Raw genomic sequence first — 17868 nt, 5'->3', positions numbered from 1 at the left:
CTAGCTTAAGAAAATATTTTTAGGTGGCAGTATTATGTGGTGAAAGGACAACAGATTTTGATGCAGTAATTTTAGGACTGAGTTTGGGCTCTTCCATTTCCAAGCTGTGTTATCTTACATACATTAGCTGGCATCTGTGAACTTCAGGTTCTTCTTTAGTATATTATGATGAGTATGTACTTCACAAGGTTATTGTGGAGTTCCAATAAGGTAATGTTAAAGTATATTAAAGATATTTTTAACACAACAAAGTTTTAAACAAATACTTGTTATCATTGTTATTGTGTAGTTATATAAAAATATGTTGTATACAGTCAATTACTAGATATTCCTATAATTCTACTTCATGCTAACATGTTTATTCCTTGAAGCACAGGGATTCATATGAATCATTCTCTAATTCTGAAAATGTTGCAATCGAATACCCTGACAACTCATTTACAATAGACAAAACATTTCTAAGCATAAATGCACATTGGATTGATAATTATTTCTCCAAGCTATGTTTTCAGTTGGTAACTTAATTTTCATGCAGCCTCTTAGGATTTATATTGTATGTGTCAGCTTAAATACCCGCCCACAGACACACTCATACCCTCACAGCATTGGCTGCACTGAGAAATTCGCCTCTATTATTATTATGGTTATTCTTCAGTATCTTTATTATTTTTCACTTTTATTTTAGGTTCAGGGGTACATGTGCAGGTTTGTTATATAGGTAAATTGTTTGTCATGGGGGTTTGGCATATAGATTATTTCAGCACCCAGGTAATAAGCATAGTACTTGTTAGGTATTTTTTTTATCCTGTCCCTCCTCCCACCCTCCAAGAGGCCCTAGTGTCCATCAAATCAAAACATAATTCCTTAGCTAATCCTATAGATTTTGCCATGGATCTGAAGACCTGGAACATATAATTTACCAATTAAATGTTCATTGCAGAGGTTATCCTTTATGAAGTGTGAAAGGACACAAAATTTGCAATGCAATCTTGGCTGGCCTTCCATTAACACTAATTATAATCTTCATATGAGAGTTGTCAGGTGTGTCTTGAAATTGAAAAAAAAACATGCATATTATATAGTGACTTATTTTGTTTCATAAAACAGAGGCTTAATTAGAAGGATACCGACTTTTCCCATGAGACCAAAGGTTGAAAAGTAGTGGGGCATTATGACAGGAACTAGACCTACAGTTCACCTTGCAGATTTTCTTAGTATGTGTCCTTTTCTGGTAATAAATGGGGCCATTTTAGTGCCTCTCTCATTATCCTTTTCTTGCTAAAGGACAGTTTCTTGTACTCTCCTTAAGCATTCCTATCATAGTGTCCTCAAAGCGAGATCCTCTGACCTAGGAGTCCTTATAATACAACAAAGAAGCAACCACCACTAACTGACCTTCCTGCTCATTGACCCAATTCCACATTCCTTGGAGAGAGATTCTCATTAATCCAACCGAGTCTCTTGATTACTAGTCCTCTATAAATTGCCCAATAGAATATAGCCATGGAACAAGGGCCTGAAGGACAAACGTGACTCTGGGGGCGGGTGGTGGCAGTTCTCAGAGAAGGGGCTTGGGCAGGATCATCCTCAAATCATAATAACATAAAAAGATTTTAACAATAGAAACTTTTCACAGAAATATTAGGTTGCAAAAACTTAGATTTACATAAATCTAGTTTTATGTAACGATGAAGTTTATAAACATTGTCATAGTAAAATGTTTACTGGCTTGGAATAGCTATTTAAAGGAATTTCAAATAGTTATTTAAAACAATAGTTATTCAAAGGAATTATATAGCTAAGTTCTTTTAAAAACATTCAATCAATATGCCTTTGTGAAGCATATTTTTGTAAGTGTACCATTTTGCTTATGTGATTTTTTTATGGTAGATTGGTATAATAGCAAGAATTTATTTACTTTACATTATTAGGATAGTACTTTATAGAACTTTATGGTTCCTTAAACCATTGGGTTCTGCTAATCATGCATTTATTATTTTATTTATTATTTTTATTATTTAGTAGAGATGAGGTTTCACTATGTTGCCCAGGGTGGTCTCAAACTCCTCGCCTCAGCAAGCCTCTTGCCTCATCCTTCCAAAGTGCTGGGATTACAGGTATGAGCCACCATGTCCAGCCTGGTCATGCATTTTTGATTGCTGTTCCTTCCTTTAGTTTGTATCTGATCGTATATAATCTGTATACAGAAGTATTGGCTTAATTCCAAAATAAGCATAGAAAAGAGCTTGAAGTATTAGAAAAATAGAAGGAAGGATAATGTGTCTGGAGTCTAGTGAACCATGACTGAACAGCGTGCATGTATAAACACCAAGAAACAATCAGGATAGATATCTAGGAAGCTCTTTATGAATGGCTGTGATTTTTTTTTTTCCAGTGTGTGTTTGTTATTTGTAGAAGACCACACTGAGGACCACTGCAACCTGAAAAACTCACTCTCAAGGAGTTCCATGACTTATTAAGTTAGTAAGGCTTTCTTGGATTGGAGGAAAATCTGTATAAGGTACAGTTAAGCCCTCAGGTCTCCATCCCTTCTGGAGATCAGGTGACTCCCCCTCAATTAGGAGACAAGCCATTAATATTCAGGAGAAACTGAACCTGAGAAGCTCCCCTTTGTACCAGACCTAGCAATGTAAGCATGTCAGCAGGGTGGGGAAGTACAAATGATTAAAAAGAAAAAGTAAAAGAAACAGACAATACAGGAAGACAAAGAAGACAAAATAAATAGATATAATTGAAATCTTAAGAATAACAAGAAATATTGCTTCCAATAAAAATAAAAAACAAAAGTAAAACCTAAGATACTTATGTAAAGAAACAATCAGAAAAAGATCCTGGAGATTAAAATAAAATCATTTACAAAATCAACTAGATGTTGAGAAAATTCCTGGAGAAAATAGAATCAAAAGATAAAGAAATGGAAAATAGTAAAACAACAACAACAACAACAACAACAAAAATGTAAGAAAATTAAATGATCAATCTGGTATTCCAGCATTAAGCTAATAGATATTAAAGAGAGAACAGAGAAAACAGAGTTTAGGAAATTGTTCAAGAAATAAGCACAAAAATTTCTATAACTAAAGTACAGGCTTTCAGATTAAAAGAACCCAGTAAGAGTTCAGCAAGAAAAGATTCACATTTTTTGTGAAGTTTTGTAACACCTGGAAAAAACAGAGGATCCAAAACTTCTCAGAGAGAAAAACAAATATTTACCTACAAAGACTCTCAAATCAGAATGGCATTAAAGTTCTCAAAAACAACACTGAAGTTAGAATATTATGGAGAGACACCTTAAAATTAAAAAGAAATGTAATTTTCAATTTAATATTACATACTCCACCAAACTATTATTCAAGTATTTGTATAGAGTAAATACATTTCAGGATGTGAAAAGTCATTTGTGATTCTTGTGCTCTTTTAAATGAAATTACTATGAGATAAGCTTTGGCAAAGTAAGAGGATAAACAGGATAAGTGACATTATGGAACCCAGGGAAAGGAGATCCGATTCTTAAAAGGAATTCCTCCCCTTCTTCCCTCTCCCCTCCCCTTACCTTCTTTTCTCCTTTCTTCCCCCTCCGTCTTTCCTTCCTCCTTTTCTTCTTCCTATTTTAAGGTTGAAAGTGGTATGAGACTTTAGATCCTATAACCTGGAATCCGTGGGATTTTACAACTCTTAATACTATCACGTTTCCTTTTATCACAAGGAAGGATGCCTTTGGCATCTTATTTTTAATGAGTCCCATGTTTATTGGCAGAGTGGTGGTGAGATGATCCCAAGAATAGTGTAGCTAGGAGAGAGATGCAATGGAAGAACTCATGTATTGATGAAGAATATTAGGAAAGCAAGTTGAAAACTTCAGGAAGAAGAATGAAAATCAGAACATATTTTCCCCTGGACAGATACCAATGGGATGAAAACTTGGTGCTGAAGTTTGAAGCATGTAGATCATCCACAAAGCTTTCAGTCTCTTTTATGCTTCCATTAGGATTTTTGCATAATCTCTTCAGGATCCTGAGCTCAAATTAACTACAAATATACTGAGAAGCAATTGAGGAAATTATTTTGTAACAAGTTCACTTAGTTATCAAAAAATAATTTTAGAAGGAAAAGGACAATTATTTAGCTATTTATTGCCACTAAAAATCTGTGGTACAAATTTTTTATACAAATGCATTGTCCTATAGTTCATATTGAATGAAATAATAAAGTAAATCAGCTCTTTAGCACACTCTCACATAGCTATTATATTTTTATCAGTAAGGTTTCAACTAAGCAAACATTGTTCAGATGAAACCATTGATTCCATTTCAGTATATTATTCATACCTCTCCTTTTGTGAAAGGGACAAAATGGGAGAAATTGGTTGGTACCATAAGAAATGGAAAGCAAGGGGTCTGTGGGTGGAGTAACTGTTCTCCATATGATCACATTATGATACATCATATTATCTATCTCTATTGGTATAATTGAGTATATGAAAATTAAGTGTTAATGACATGTTTCTTAAATACATTTTAAAAGCTGGACATTTGAGAGACAATGATGTCTGTGTCAGACTTTGCCTGTGCAACCCCAGCTCCAGTGAAGGGGCAGAGCTGTGTTTGTTACTCTGACTCCTTGACTTCAGCTGAGTAAGTTGGATGAATTCTAAGGTATTTTTATTTTCTTCCTTCCTCATCTGTCCTGGTATGTTTGCTTCCATTTCCTGTCATTCCTCTATCTCTTTTTTTTGTTTCTCAAGGGAAGCAAATAGAGTATGTTCAAACTTCTATTTGATCTGTATACTATGTTTATTGCTTAGTTGAAGTTTGCCTTCGCTTAAGGCTGCAGGGAAATTACACTTGCTAGATTGTAAGTTTTGAGCCAGATTATACAGTTTGTACCATTCCTTAAAGAAACAAAGCTTGAGAGGTGTATATGAGTAAATATTTCTCAGTCAACAGCTAAGCAGTTGCCTGGAGTGCTCTAAAAAATCATGCTTCTTTTCCTTGTTCAGGGAAAAGGCTATTAAAGAGATTAATAAACAATGTTCAATGTTATTCTGTTTAGAAGATTTATGCAGTTATATACCATTTTTCTTCTCTTTCCACCTAGTCGAGGTAGCAGTTTTTGTACTTACTTTGAGTCTAAGTATGTAATACACAAGAAGATATTGCCTTGTAGAATGAAAAATGAGAATTTGGCTGAAGGACATGTATGAAAATAGACACAAAGTTAAAACTGAGTTAATAATTTTAAATGTTGAAAATCCTGTTTTTTTTAATTTTAATTTTATTTTATTATTATTAATTTTTGCTACTAAGTTGTGAGAGGCAGTTTCATCTATTTTATCTTCTATAGACTGGGTTTGTAGGTGGCTCAATCTGCATAATATGAGACATGGCAAGAGGCTGGATGTTGTATACCTACCTGTGAATGAAGAGATTGACCCATTTAGATATTAGCCTATGTACTATCTCAAGGATTTTTTACCTTTGACTGAAGATAGTTTAGGTCTGTTATTTTTCTCTGCTGTGTGGTCTCTGGCAAATCACTTTCTCTCTTAGTCTCTTTACATGTAAAATAAGATTATTAACATCTATTAGGTTGGTGCAAAAGTAATTGCAGGTCTTGCTGTTGAAAATAATGGCAAAAACTGGATTACTTTTGCTCCAACGTAATACTTCACCGAATAGAAAATGCATGCAAAATTCTTTAAAATGTATATATGTCATAGTAAGTGTTCAACCAATGATATTTATTTTAGTCATCACTATCATCATGTTTTGTATTACAGCCATTTGAACTGATGGCATCTGTGTTTCCCAGTAGACGTGGAGCTTCTTGAGAGTAGAGAGTTTGTCTTTTTGTGTTTTTTTTTTTTTTCCTACCATAGGCCATAACACAAAGACATGAACCAAACACTTTACAGAAGTTTAATTGAAATAATAAAAGCAAGGATCTCAAACAACAGCTAATCTAAAATCTATATGTTTTTTTAGTTCATGATGCTGACAACTTGGATGACTAGCAAAACCAAGTTACATTCCGTTAGCAGAAGCTGAGAGGTGGTGGGATGGCAGTCCTGGAACATACTTGGTTTCAAGGAGAAAACATCTAGATTAGGAATTCATGTTTGATAAATACCTCCAATGCCCTACACTCCAAACGTTTATAGATTTTAATGTTTGAAAGTTTTAGCTTAATTTGGGTTAAGAACTATGTTACAAAGATATTACAAAGTAACTTTCCATTAAGGTGTGGAATTTTGGTTGTTTGCGTGCTTTCTTTTGACACATTCAAAATGGCACAGAACCAAATATAAATCTGTTTTGGAATGAGTCAGGAAAAAAATAAATAGTGAAATGAGCTTGAATTACACTCAGAGGCAAGCATGCTGCTGGCAATTATCTGGGCCATGTGTGCCTATTTAAACAACAAGTGTGGTAGTAATTATAAAATGCCACTAAAATTCTATATTGCTTAAGACAGAGGCAAAACTGCATCTCTTTCTCTCTCTGCTGTGTTGATCTTACATCAGTACATTTTGTCTTCTTTTTTATCTTTTATTAAAAAAAATTTCTCTTTTGGAGATATCTGTTAGGAGTGGGATCATATTTTTCTAAAATAGAGATTTATAAAATTAGACATCAAATACACTTTTTCATGGCAATAACCTGAATTGCATTAATTTTGTATTTTAATGTCTCTCTTCCTAAACGTCACTAAAGCAGCATAATCTATGCAAATTTATAACAAATAAAAACCTAGTTCTTGAAGTATGTGCTCCCGGAATGTGTTTCTTCACATTTTATCCCAGTTATAAAATGTGTAGATATTTGGGTTGCACGTCACCTATATTGTTTTTAAAATAGTTTAAGCCTTATCTACAAGGTGGTTAGTAATCCAAATATGTTTCCAATATTTTTCCATTTTTTTGTCATAATTAATGATACTTAGCTTATCAAGAGTGTTGTTTTATAATTGCCCAGATATCAATGAAAGAGATTAATAATAGTGAATTATAAATGGAAATCAATCTCTTAGTATGAATTAATAAGTTGTAAGAAATTGATTTTTCATTTCTTTTGCTAGTTCATTGAACACATTAATGCCCTAAATGAAAAGCTACTCCATGTTTCTTAAAATCTGGTTCAATAATTTGTCAAGACAGGTCACATTAAAAAAATCCCTTGGGTTCTTTTCTAGTCTTGTTTTAATATAACTTTGGACAAACATCATTTTAAATGCTGACTCTATTGTCTTTCTGTATTTAAGTGCTGGCTTCATAATTCAATGTCCTATAAGCAACGGACAACACAGTTCATATCTGGGCTAATGTTTTTTATTTCTTGTTTTTATTGAAAGTGGTACATGGGGGCACATAAAGTGGTATATGAAGTTCCCCTGAGATCTTGTAAGTATGGGGAATGAGATTGTTTTCTGAGAATTAAATTACAAAATCAATGGATAGTAGATCATAACAGAAATATGTGACCACTTGGAAAAAAATGGATTTACTGGCAGGGCCATAGCAAGACTTGACTGAATAAATAAACCTAAAGGAAAATTAACAGTCAAAGGGGACATTATTCAGCAATAAAGTCAGGAACAATTGACCCAGAAGAACAAATATTAGCTGTGTCCAATCTAAATACAGAAAGAACATGTTGGCCAATGGTTTTATTGTGGACATGATGCTTTGGACCATCATCTAAATAATATAACTCACTTCTGTTGTGATTATATGTTCATCGAGGACCCTTCCCATTAAAGTTTGACTTTCCTTAATGATCTGCCTTTGGGAGAGAAGAGGTGGTTGTGCTGATGTCAGTGTTTAAGGAAGTATGACAACCATATTTCTATTTATAAATGTACAAGTTGGCATTATGATTTTATACATCATTCTCTATTAGCTGAGTGAAATCTACCCATGAAAGATGGATTGACTCTCAAATTGCTGACTTGTAGGTCTTTAAGCTTATGTGTTTTATGGCCAGAACCAATTGCTTGTTGATTTTATCACCATAATGCAACTCTGAGACCTCAGAGATAGATGTACATGCAGACAGACTTACATGCAGAGAGAGAGAGAGAGAGAGAGAAACTGCATTTTCTTCTTTGTCTGTCTTGGAAAACACTACTCAAAGCTTGATCAAAACTTTTTTATTATGCTTTTACTGTAATCAATTATTTTATCTAAGTGATAGATTAGTGGTTTATTCAATGATCTATTAATGAGGTGGGCTATAACAGAGTACTATAATAGCTTTCATCTCTGCCTAAAAGTATTTTTTTGTATGTGTGTGGAGAGGCAATCAATAAAAATAAGCAGCGTCCATACATAAAAGCTGTTAGAATGACACCACTTACTTTGGGTTAGTGTTTTAGAGTTTATAAAGCAAATTCACATTAATTCTCTCTTGATCCTTTCAGTAACTGTGTGAAGCATGCAGCAGAAGTATTATTATTTTCAGTTTGCAGATGAGGAAATTATGGCTCAGAGAATTTAAGAGATTAGCCAAGATCTCATGACTAAGAAATGACAGCCAGCACAAACAGCTGTATCTTCAAACACTCATCCAGTACCCTTCCAATTAGGTTATTCTGCCTAGCATATAGAATTAAAGAAAAATTTTTAAAAGGTTCCAAAAGCTAATGATTGACTAAAATTTATTTTTATAAAATACTCCCGTTTTGCAGATTTAAACTATGATAAGAAGGAGAAAGTGATTTATAGTTAACCCATTCATGACTTTTTTTTTTTTAATCATGCACCTACCGTGTGTCAGGTGCTGAACTGGGGGTACAATGGGGTACAAGGCAGATAGGGTCTCGTAAAACATTTTAGTGTAGAAGACAGTCATTATGCATGTAATCAAACAAATGACCATGTGTGACTGTGATAACAGATAGGGAGCTTGAGACACCTTCCTCAAGGGTAACATTTAAACTGAGGCCCTTTGGATAGTAAGTTGGCCAGATACATGATAGGGGTGTCTCTTTATTAAGAGCCATATCGACTTTAACTGGATCACCTTAAACAAAAGCAGAGAAAATTGATTTCTTACCACAACTTTTTGTCCACATCCCAGTTCCGGCATGAGAGAGATGAAGGCTGGGAGGAAGAAGAAAAGATGCTACTTTAAATGAGCTAATCCATGATAATTAATTACTATGGCTTTTTGGTTCTCATTATCATAGTTTAGCAGAATTTTTGAATAAAAAAGCCCCACAAGATTCAGGGATGTCTAATAGGATATTGTGTCTCATAAAAACCGTAAGAGGTCCAAACTTAATTGTCTTAATAAGCCACTTAATCATTCACAACAGACAAGAGAAGTCACAAAGGACTACAGTTCTAAGGCTTTTAGTTTTAAGTTTTCAAAAGCTCATTAGTTAAGCACTAGCATGAAAAGCAGAGTGCAACATTACTTTATCCAAAGAGCCCAGTGATTGTTAATCTACATTTGTGAAGTTGCTTTGTATTAATCCTCAGTAGCATGAGGAAAATTTTGAAGGAGTCCCTATACAGAGATGATAATAGGCATCATCAAGACAAAATAGAACTAACCAGAAATTACTTTGAAAATCCAATTTTAATGATGAGAGACTGAATAGTTCTCGTTCTAAATAAGATAATAAACAGAGCCGTGATCTTTATTAACTGGAAGCTTGAGGAATGAGTTATTTTGGCCAATTATTAAATATAAACTCACCTTCATTTAAAAAGTGAACTTTTTCTGCTTGTGTATTTTTCCAACTATAATAGTATGTGCTTATGTTAGAAAGTTGGAAAATTCTAAAGCTCATGAAAGAAACAGTAATATACCATGATTAAAGTAATTCAACAACCTGGTACCAACTACATTTTAATAGATTTCTTTCACGTCCTTTAAGAATGTGCACATGTAGTTAAATATATGAAAAAAGTGGACACATTACTGTCTATAATAGTTCAGATTTTATTTTGTCAGTTATAAACATTTTAACACAACATTAAATATTTTTGAAATGATCTTATTTCTGCGTGCTATTTTACGATGGAGATGGGCCAAAATTATTTAACCATTGTTTTTATGTTAGATATCTTAGAAGCGCCTTTTTTGACATTCATACCTAATGCCAGAGTGAATATCCTTGCTCATGAATCTGATTTTTTCGGTATAAATTCCTAGAAAGGGATATTACTGAGTCACAATAAATGAATGTTAAAAACATATTTATATATATTACAAAATTGCATGCTTGTATGCCTCATTTGCTTTTTTTGTAACAATTTATACAAAGTTTACATTTATTTGTTTTCATTCCTAATAACATTGATTGAAAATGCCAATTTCACTGCATCTTATAAATCTTGAAAATTATTCGTTAAAAATTGAATCACTATGGTGGACTGAGATAATATGTTTTTATGCCTCTTCATCTAAAATCTTTAAACTTATAAAAATATATTTTAAAAATTAACCTAGAGCAACATGGTATAAAGGAAAGGAAAGAAAGCCATCAGCTCACAGGATATTTTTAGGAATTCCTGAAAATAAGAAAGCAGATGGCATTAGAATTTTAGAGAAAAGATAAAAACACAGGCCAAAACAATTGGGAAAACTATCACAGATGTGTAGAAACAATTCCAGGGATATTTCAAGCTTAGATTCAGCACATACAAAGGCAAGTGTTGTGTATGGAGGAGTTATTAGCTTAAAGATTGCTTGTCTCTTTGCACTCCCATCCCTTGGACTTTTTCTCTAAATGTAATAATGTATCTGGAATGAGCTCCTACAGTGAATAGTGAATACTTAGGTCTGAGAGAGAAGTAGAAAGAAGGAAAGATCTCAGCAGAAAACAGTTTAAACTGATCTTCGTGCCCAGCATGAGTAAAAACCTCTTTATTTTAGGACTCATAGGTGTCAGTCTAGAGTTTACCTGTCTGCTTTCTCCATGCTCTCCAATAGCCATGCTCTCCAATAGCCATGCTCAACTTTCACCATTTAAGCATGGTATTTATAGATATTTCACGTATGTCTCTATTAGAATGAGAAAGCTTCCTGATATTTTTAGTATGCTGAGAGTTTTAAAATTATGATTGGGTGTTGAATTTTGTCAATTTTCGTATGTTGAAATGTTCATGTTATTTATATTTATTCTGTTAATATAAACTACATTGATTTTTTACAGTTAACTTCTCATTCTTGGTATAAACCCTGGTGGGTTATGCTGTATATATATTTGTTCATAATGGATTTGGTTTGCTAATATTAAGAATTTCTGCATCTATGTTTTGGAGGGGTATTAGTGTACACATGTCTGTGAAGTCTTCATCAGGTCTGGTATTTTAATAAAAAAGTAGTGTTCTCTATTCTTTTTTGAAACAAAATGTTACCTCTCTCTCTCCCTCCCTCTGTCTTTCTCTCAGCAGTCTAGCTACCAGTTGGTCAATGCTATAGTCTGAATGTTTTTGTCCCCCCACATTGATATGTTGAAATCTGATAGTATTAAGTGTGATAGTATTATGCGATGGTGCCTTTGGGAGGTGATTAGGTCATGGGAGTGATTTCCCCGATTCTCCCTTTTCTCCTCCCCTTTACTTTCCATGAAAGACTAGACAGGTGTGTGTTGAAAGCATATAAATCTACCTGGTCTTGTTGCCACCCAAAACTACCAAATATGTAAGTTGTCCTGAATAAATCTCTGTCTACCAACCTAGAGTGATCTGCCCCCACTTTTGGGTTGATCTTACCTTCCTCTTATGGAGGGTGGCTCCCAGTTTTGGCAAGAAGTTTTACCAACAGTAATGTGGTGAGGTTACAGAGAGAAATGAGGAATGTGTAATTAGAAATTAGAGGAAAGGTGAAACCTATTATAAAGTGGCAAAGAATTGGCTGAATTGTGTTTATGTCCTTACCTTAGAATTGTGAGTGATGGAATTGGATATCTGGCAGAAAAAGTCTTTAAGAATTATGTTGAGAGTGGTATGGTTTCTCTTGGCTGCTAATAAGTAAAAATAAAAAATGAGAAGAGAGAAATAATCTGAAAATGGAGTTCTCAGATTGGCCATATTATAAACAAAAAAAAAAGTAAGTATGTTTGGGAAGGAACACTAAGGGTGTGGTTAGGGTGACAGTTTGATAAGGAGATTGATATAGAACTGTGAAAACCAGGGGCTATTTATCAAGACAATGGGAGAATGACTTCCGAGGCATTTCATAGGCCACTGGGGCTGCCACTTCCATCGCAGGCCCAGCATGCCGAGACCTGGTAGACAGAATGATGTCAAAAGTGAGGCCTCAGGCACCTCAGAGCTTGCTGCCCAGTTCTCCCTTGTATCCCTGCTTCTCACATACTGGTGTAGCTCTCCTTGACCACCCTAGGTGTGGCTCCAGTGGGTCCAGGAATAGTGCAGGCCACAGTGGCCACTCCTCTGGAGAGCACAGGCTGTAAATCTTGGTGCCATCCCCATGGTGCTATCTTCACCAGGACACAGAGTGCAAGTACTGAGGGAGTGTGGGTACGCCACCTAGATTTCAAAGGATTCACCAGAGAGCTCCAATACCCAGGCAAAGAACTATAACAAGGGCAGAGGTGGGGCTACCACAGATACCCCCAGTAGGACAATGCCTAGTGGAGCTGTGGGTATAAAACCACTGTAGAGAGCCCCCCTAGGGCAATGCCTAGTGGAGCTGTGGAGGCTGCTCCATTGACTCCAAACTAGTAAAGCCACTGGTGGGGAACTCAAACCTGAGAGAGCTGCAGATCCTTGACTCCAACCCTTGAAAACTTCAGTGTGGGCTATACTCAGGAAAGCAATGATGGTTGGGGCACTAAGCCTTAATATTAAGCTTAGCTTAGAGCCCCAACGCTTACCACAGTGTGTCTGGAAGTTTGAGACTTTGAGTTAAAGAGGATTATTCTGAAGCCTTAATATTTACTGTTTTTCCTGTTGGGTTTTGGATTTCATTAGGACCTGTTAGATTTTTCTTTCCTACTTATTTCTGTTGGTATAGGAATGTATATCCCATGCCTGTCCCACCATGATATTTTGAAAGCATATACATTGTTTTATTTTACAGGTTTGTTGGTGGAGGGAATTTGCCTCAGGATGAATCTTATTTTGAGTCTCACTCATATCTACTTTAGATGATATTTAAATAAGACTCAAGACTTTGGACTTTTAAGTAGATAATGGAACAGGTTAAAACTCTTGGCTCTGTAGGGACAGAATGAAATGTATTTTGCATGTGAGAAGAACACGAATTTTGAGGGGTCAGGAGTGGAATGTTATGAACTGGATGTTAGTGTTTGCCACAAATTCGTGTGTTGAAACCCAACTCTCATTGCAATAATATTAAGATATAGGGCTTTTAGGAGGCAATTAGGTCATGAGGGAGCTCTCAGAAAAAGAATTAACATCCTTATGTTACAGGTTGCTAGCTATGCATGAGTGGGGCAGGAGAGGGCTCCTCCCCCACCCACTAGGAATGTTGGATGATGGTTAGGCAATTATCACATTGGCTCTCTCTAAAAGTAATAAATTGGCAGCCTGTGCCTGGGAGAGGTCATTTCCTAATGGTCCACACCTGTTGCACTAAAGTGTTAATTGAATGCAGACGCCAGGGAGACACAATTGCCGGACATATGTATTAAGAGACAAAATGGCAGAGTATGACCTTCTGGGGGCATAGCAATGAAAAGGGAAAGAAAGCCTCAGACAGGCCTGCATACCATTTCCTAAAGACACTGCACTGCTCACTTCCCAAGGGTAAGAGGGCACTGTCCATGTGAGCAGCCCACCCTAAGGGCAGAATCATGGGGAAGGGGTCAGCTTATAAAATCATAGGATCAAGGTTAAAAACCTTGTTCAAGTCACATGCTTGGAGTTCTTCCAAATGTACTTTTATTTCTTTTCTGTTCTAAAACCTTTTAAAAATAAACTTCCACTCCTGCTTGAAACTTGTCTTGATTTGTTTTTCTGCCTTATGCCCCTCAGTTGAATTCTTTCTTCTGAGGAGGCAAGAACTGAGGTTGCGTTAGACCTGTAATAATTTGCCACCAGGAACTTGGATACTTTCCACCAGTAACACTTATAAAGAGGATTAAAGAAGCTTGTGTTTCCTTCTGCCATGTGAGGACACAGCTGGAGGATGCCTTTTGAGCAACAGGCCCTCATCAGACACCAAATCTCTTGGCATCTTGATCTTGGATTTCCTAGCTTCCAGAACTGTGAGCAGTAAATGTCTATTATTTATAATTTATGTAGTCTAGCAGCACTACACTTCAGCCTGGATAACAGGGTGAGACCCTGTTTCAAAAAAAATCATCCAGTCTAAGATATTTTTTATAGCAGCCAAAATAGATAAAGTCAATTTTAATCTTTGCATAGGACTAACTTTTGAAGTTGTTAATTTTTTCTATTGTCTGGTTTCTATTTCAGTTATTTTTTGCTTTTTCCTTTACTATTTTCTTCTTTCAACTTGAGTACATTTTACTCTTTTTGTATATTTTTAAGGTAGGACTGTAGTACATAGGATTAGACACTATTTTTTTCCTGAATAACCTTTCAAATCTATAAATTGCCTTCTACACACCGTGTCAGCTTTATCCTACAAATTGTGAGATGTATTTTCGTTATTGTTTAATTAAAAATATTTTATAACTTCTTTTGTGATATCTTTGACACATCAATTATTTAGAAGTTTGTTATTGTAAATATTAGGAGTTTTCTTACTATTTTTATTCTTTTGTGGTCAGATAAAATGTCTGTATTATTTCTATCATTTAAACTTACTAAGACTTGTTTTAAGTCTCAGCATATAGTCTATCTTTGTGAGTATACTATGTGTATTTATGAATAGACCATGTGTATTCGAAAGGAGTATGAATTTTGCAGTTATTGATTATGGCATTCTATAAATATTAATTAGATCAAGTTATCAGATCTTCTTTGTCTTTATTTTGTTGTTACTTAGTTGTTCATTGAGTGGTGTAGATATATTCTAATTATAGAATTTTATATTTTTCCCTTTAGTTCTTTAAATTTTTCTTTATATACTTAAGTCTCTGTGTTAGGTATATACGTGTATATACTATGTCTTTCTGAAGGATTGACCTTTTTGCTATTACATAATATTGTATTTTTCACTAGTAATACTGTGTCTTAAAATTCATTCTACTTCATATAGCAAATTTGTCTTTCTAACTTTTTGTAATTTTTGATTTTTGTGGGTACGTGGTAGGTGTATATATATTAATGGAGTATATGAGATGTTTTGATACGGGCATTCAGTGTGAGATAAGCACATCATGGAGAATGGGGTCTCTATCCCCTCAAACATTTTCCTTTGAGTTATAAACAATCCAATTACACTCTTCAAGTTATTTTGAAATGTGTAATTAAGTTATTGACTATAGCATAATTTATCTTTTATAATCCATTTATTTTAAGCCCACCTGTGTTTTTATATTGAAACTGCATCTTTTGTAGGCAGTGTATACTTTTTCATCCACTTTGATGGTCTCTTCAGTTTAGTGAGTGTTTATATACCATTACCATTTAATAGAATTATTGAAATACTTTAAGTTTTATTTTATTATTTGTGTTCTGTTTGTTTCATCTATGATTTACTTATTGGTTTCTCTGAAAAACTTTATCATTTCTTGTAGTGAAGGTCTGATAGAAACAAATTTCCTTTTTTCTACAAATGACTTTATTTTGTCTTCCTGATAGAAAAATATATCACATTTTTATTCATATTTTAATTGCCTGCAGTGTTTCTTCCACCTTCAGGGAAAAGCCACAAAAAAAGGATGAGATAAGTTCTGGTTGCTTCTTCAATTTTGACTTCCTTCTATAGTCTGTTTGTTTTTGCTTATTTAGAATTCTTGAGGATCTGTTTATTTTGTTCAGAGATTATAATTGTTATCAGCGTAAGGGCTTGTCTGGACAGGGCCACACTTCTATACCAGAAATAAAATTATGTTCTTTAGTTTTTATATCTAACGTAATAGAATAAAAAATTTTACGTGCTTTCTACTTTGCAATGTTTCTTTTAATGACGTTTATTGTAAAAGGTGGTTAGTTGATTTCAGTACTATGTAACAGCATAAAAGAGAGGTAGAGTTATATATTGATATGGAATTATCTCTAAGAAATATTATTGAGTAACGAAAGCAACTATAATTTATTTGAAAGAAAAAATATTTAAAAATCGTGTGTTTACATATATATATTTAAATTTGAGAATAATTTTAATGGCCTGAAAGACAATTATCTCCCCATTCTTCTTATTTTTTCTTGCGTATGCTGGAATATTATTTTATTTTAAATGAATTTTAAGAGCACATTGTTAAGTGACCATTGTTTATTTCTTCATATAGTATTTAAAAAATAGAATTAGATATTGTCACTCTCTCACTTAAGATTCTTCCACAGTGTTTTCAAAAATTTACAGCCATGATAAAATAATATATAACATGTATAGAATTAATTTTATTTGGTAGACTACATGTCAGCATCTTATTTCATCTACTCTCACCTAAGTCACAGAAATGTTAAATACATATTAACATTTCCTATTTCTCCTGCGCAAATGACAGCCACTGTTTGAACTTTCAGCTACTATGAAGTGAATGTTTTCATTGCACTTTGGAGAAATATGACTTCTCTATCAAAAATGAAGCTATTAGAATGAATAGATTTTGCTGTGCTAACAACTATATATCTCAGTGGCTCAAAGTAACAAAAGTAAATTTCTCATTTCATTATGTATCCCATATGATTCAGCAGGGGAATCCCTGCTTTACATAGTCACTCAGGAATCCAGACCTATGGAGGGTCCACCATCTTTTGACACTCCCTCTTTAGCCTTCCTTCAGATTGTACATAGAGGAAAACAGTATACAAAAAAACACACGTTGAACTCTTAAACAATTCTATTTGAAAGTGACACACATTATTTTCATTCACATGTTATTTGCTGAAATGTGTTATGTGATCATGTCTACATTAAATAAAATAGACTTGGAAGTGGACTCCATCTATGTACCCAGAAAGAAAGAAAAAATTTATACACACACACACACACACATACACACACACACATATATAAACATATAGTTGTTCATATTGTTGTTCACTTAGTTGTTCACTGAATGGTGTGAGTATATATATACATATATGTTCTTCTTTATGTTATATATAATATATATTATTTATGTTATATATTTAATGCTTATTTATATATGTATTAGTAATATCTACTATAACTCACCTATTTTTCCATCTCTCTCTCACATTATTCTCTCCCTTACTATGATTCAGCCACAAAATCCTTCTAGTTTTTGGCACAACAAACTCATTCAGTTTGAGGAACTGTGCATAAGTTATTTTCTCTTCCTGGAACATGGTCTCTCCATTTCTTTTTAAGGCTTCTTATTACTTGGGTTTTCACTTAACACCTTCTAGAGGAGTCTTTCTAGAGAATCCTAATGAAGTTGATAATGCACATTCCCTATTTTTCTCCGTCTCTGCATCTCACTTATTTATTTTTTAGCATTTATAACTTGTAGTTATTTCATGTGTGTTTTTGTCTCTTTTGTTAGTTTGTAAACTCCATGAAGATGGAAATTGTCTTTTTAAAAGTTGCAGCTTATTCCCAGAGTTTATGACCATTCTTTGCAATTAAGAGGACTTATAAATTTGATTGATTGAACAGAAGAACTCTACCTCTAAGATTTCTATTATAATTACATCGTTCAATATATTTATATATTTGAAAATTTAAAAGTGTGTGGGGTTTTTTTTGTTGTTGTTTTTTTTTTTCCTGCCTTCTTGTCTGGGGGACAGTATTTTTTTTTTTTTCTTTT

Source organism: Mandrillus leucophaeus, unplaced genomic scaffold (assembly GCF_000951045.1).
Source record: "Mandrillus leucophaeus isolate KB7577 unplaced genomic scaffold, Mleu.le_1.0 Scaffold1300, whole genome shotgun sequence".
NCBI lineage: Eukaryota > Metazoa > Chordata > Mammalia > Primates > Cercopithecidae > Mandrillus > Mandrillus leucophaeus.
The sequence above is the reverse complement of the archived record's forward strand: the minus strand, read 5'-3'. Positions refer to the sequence as shown.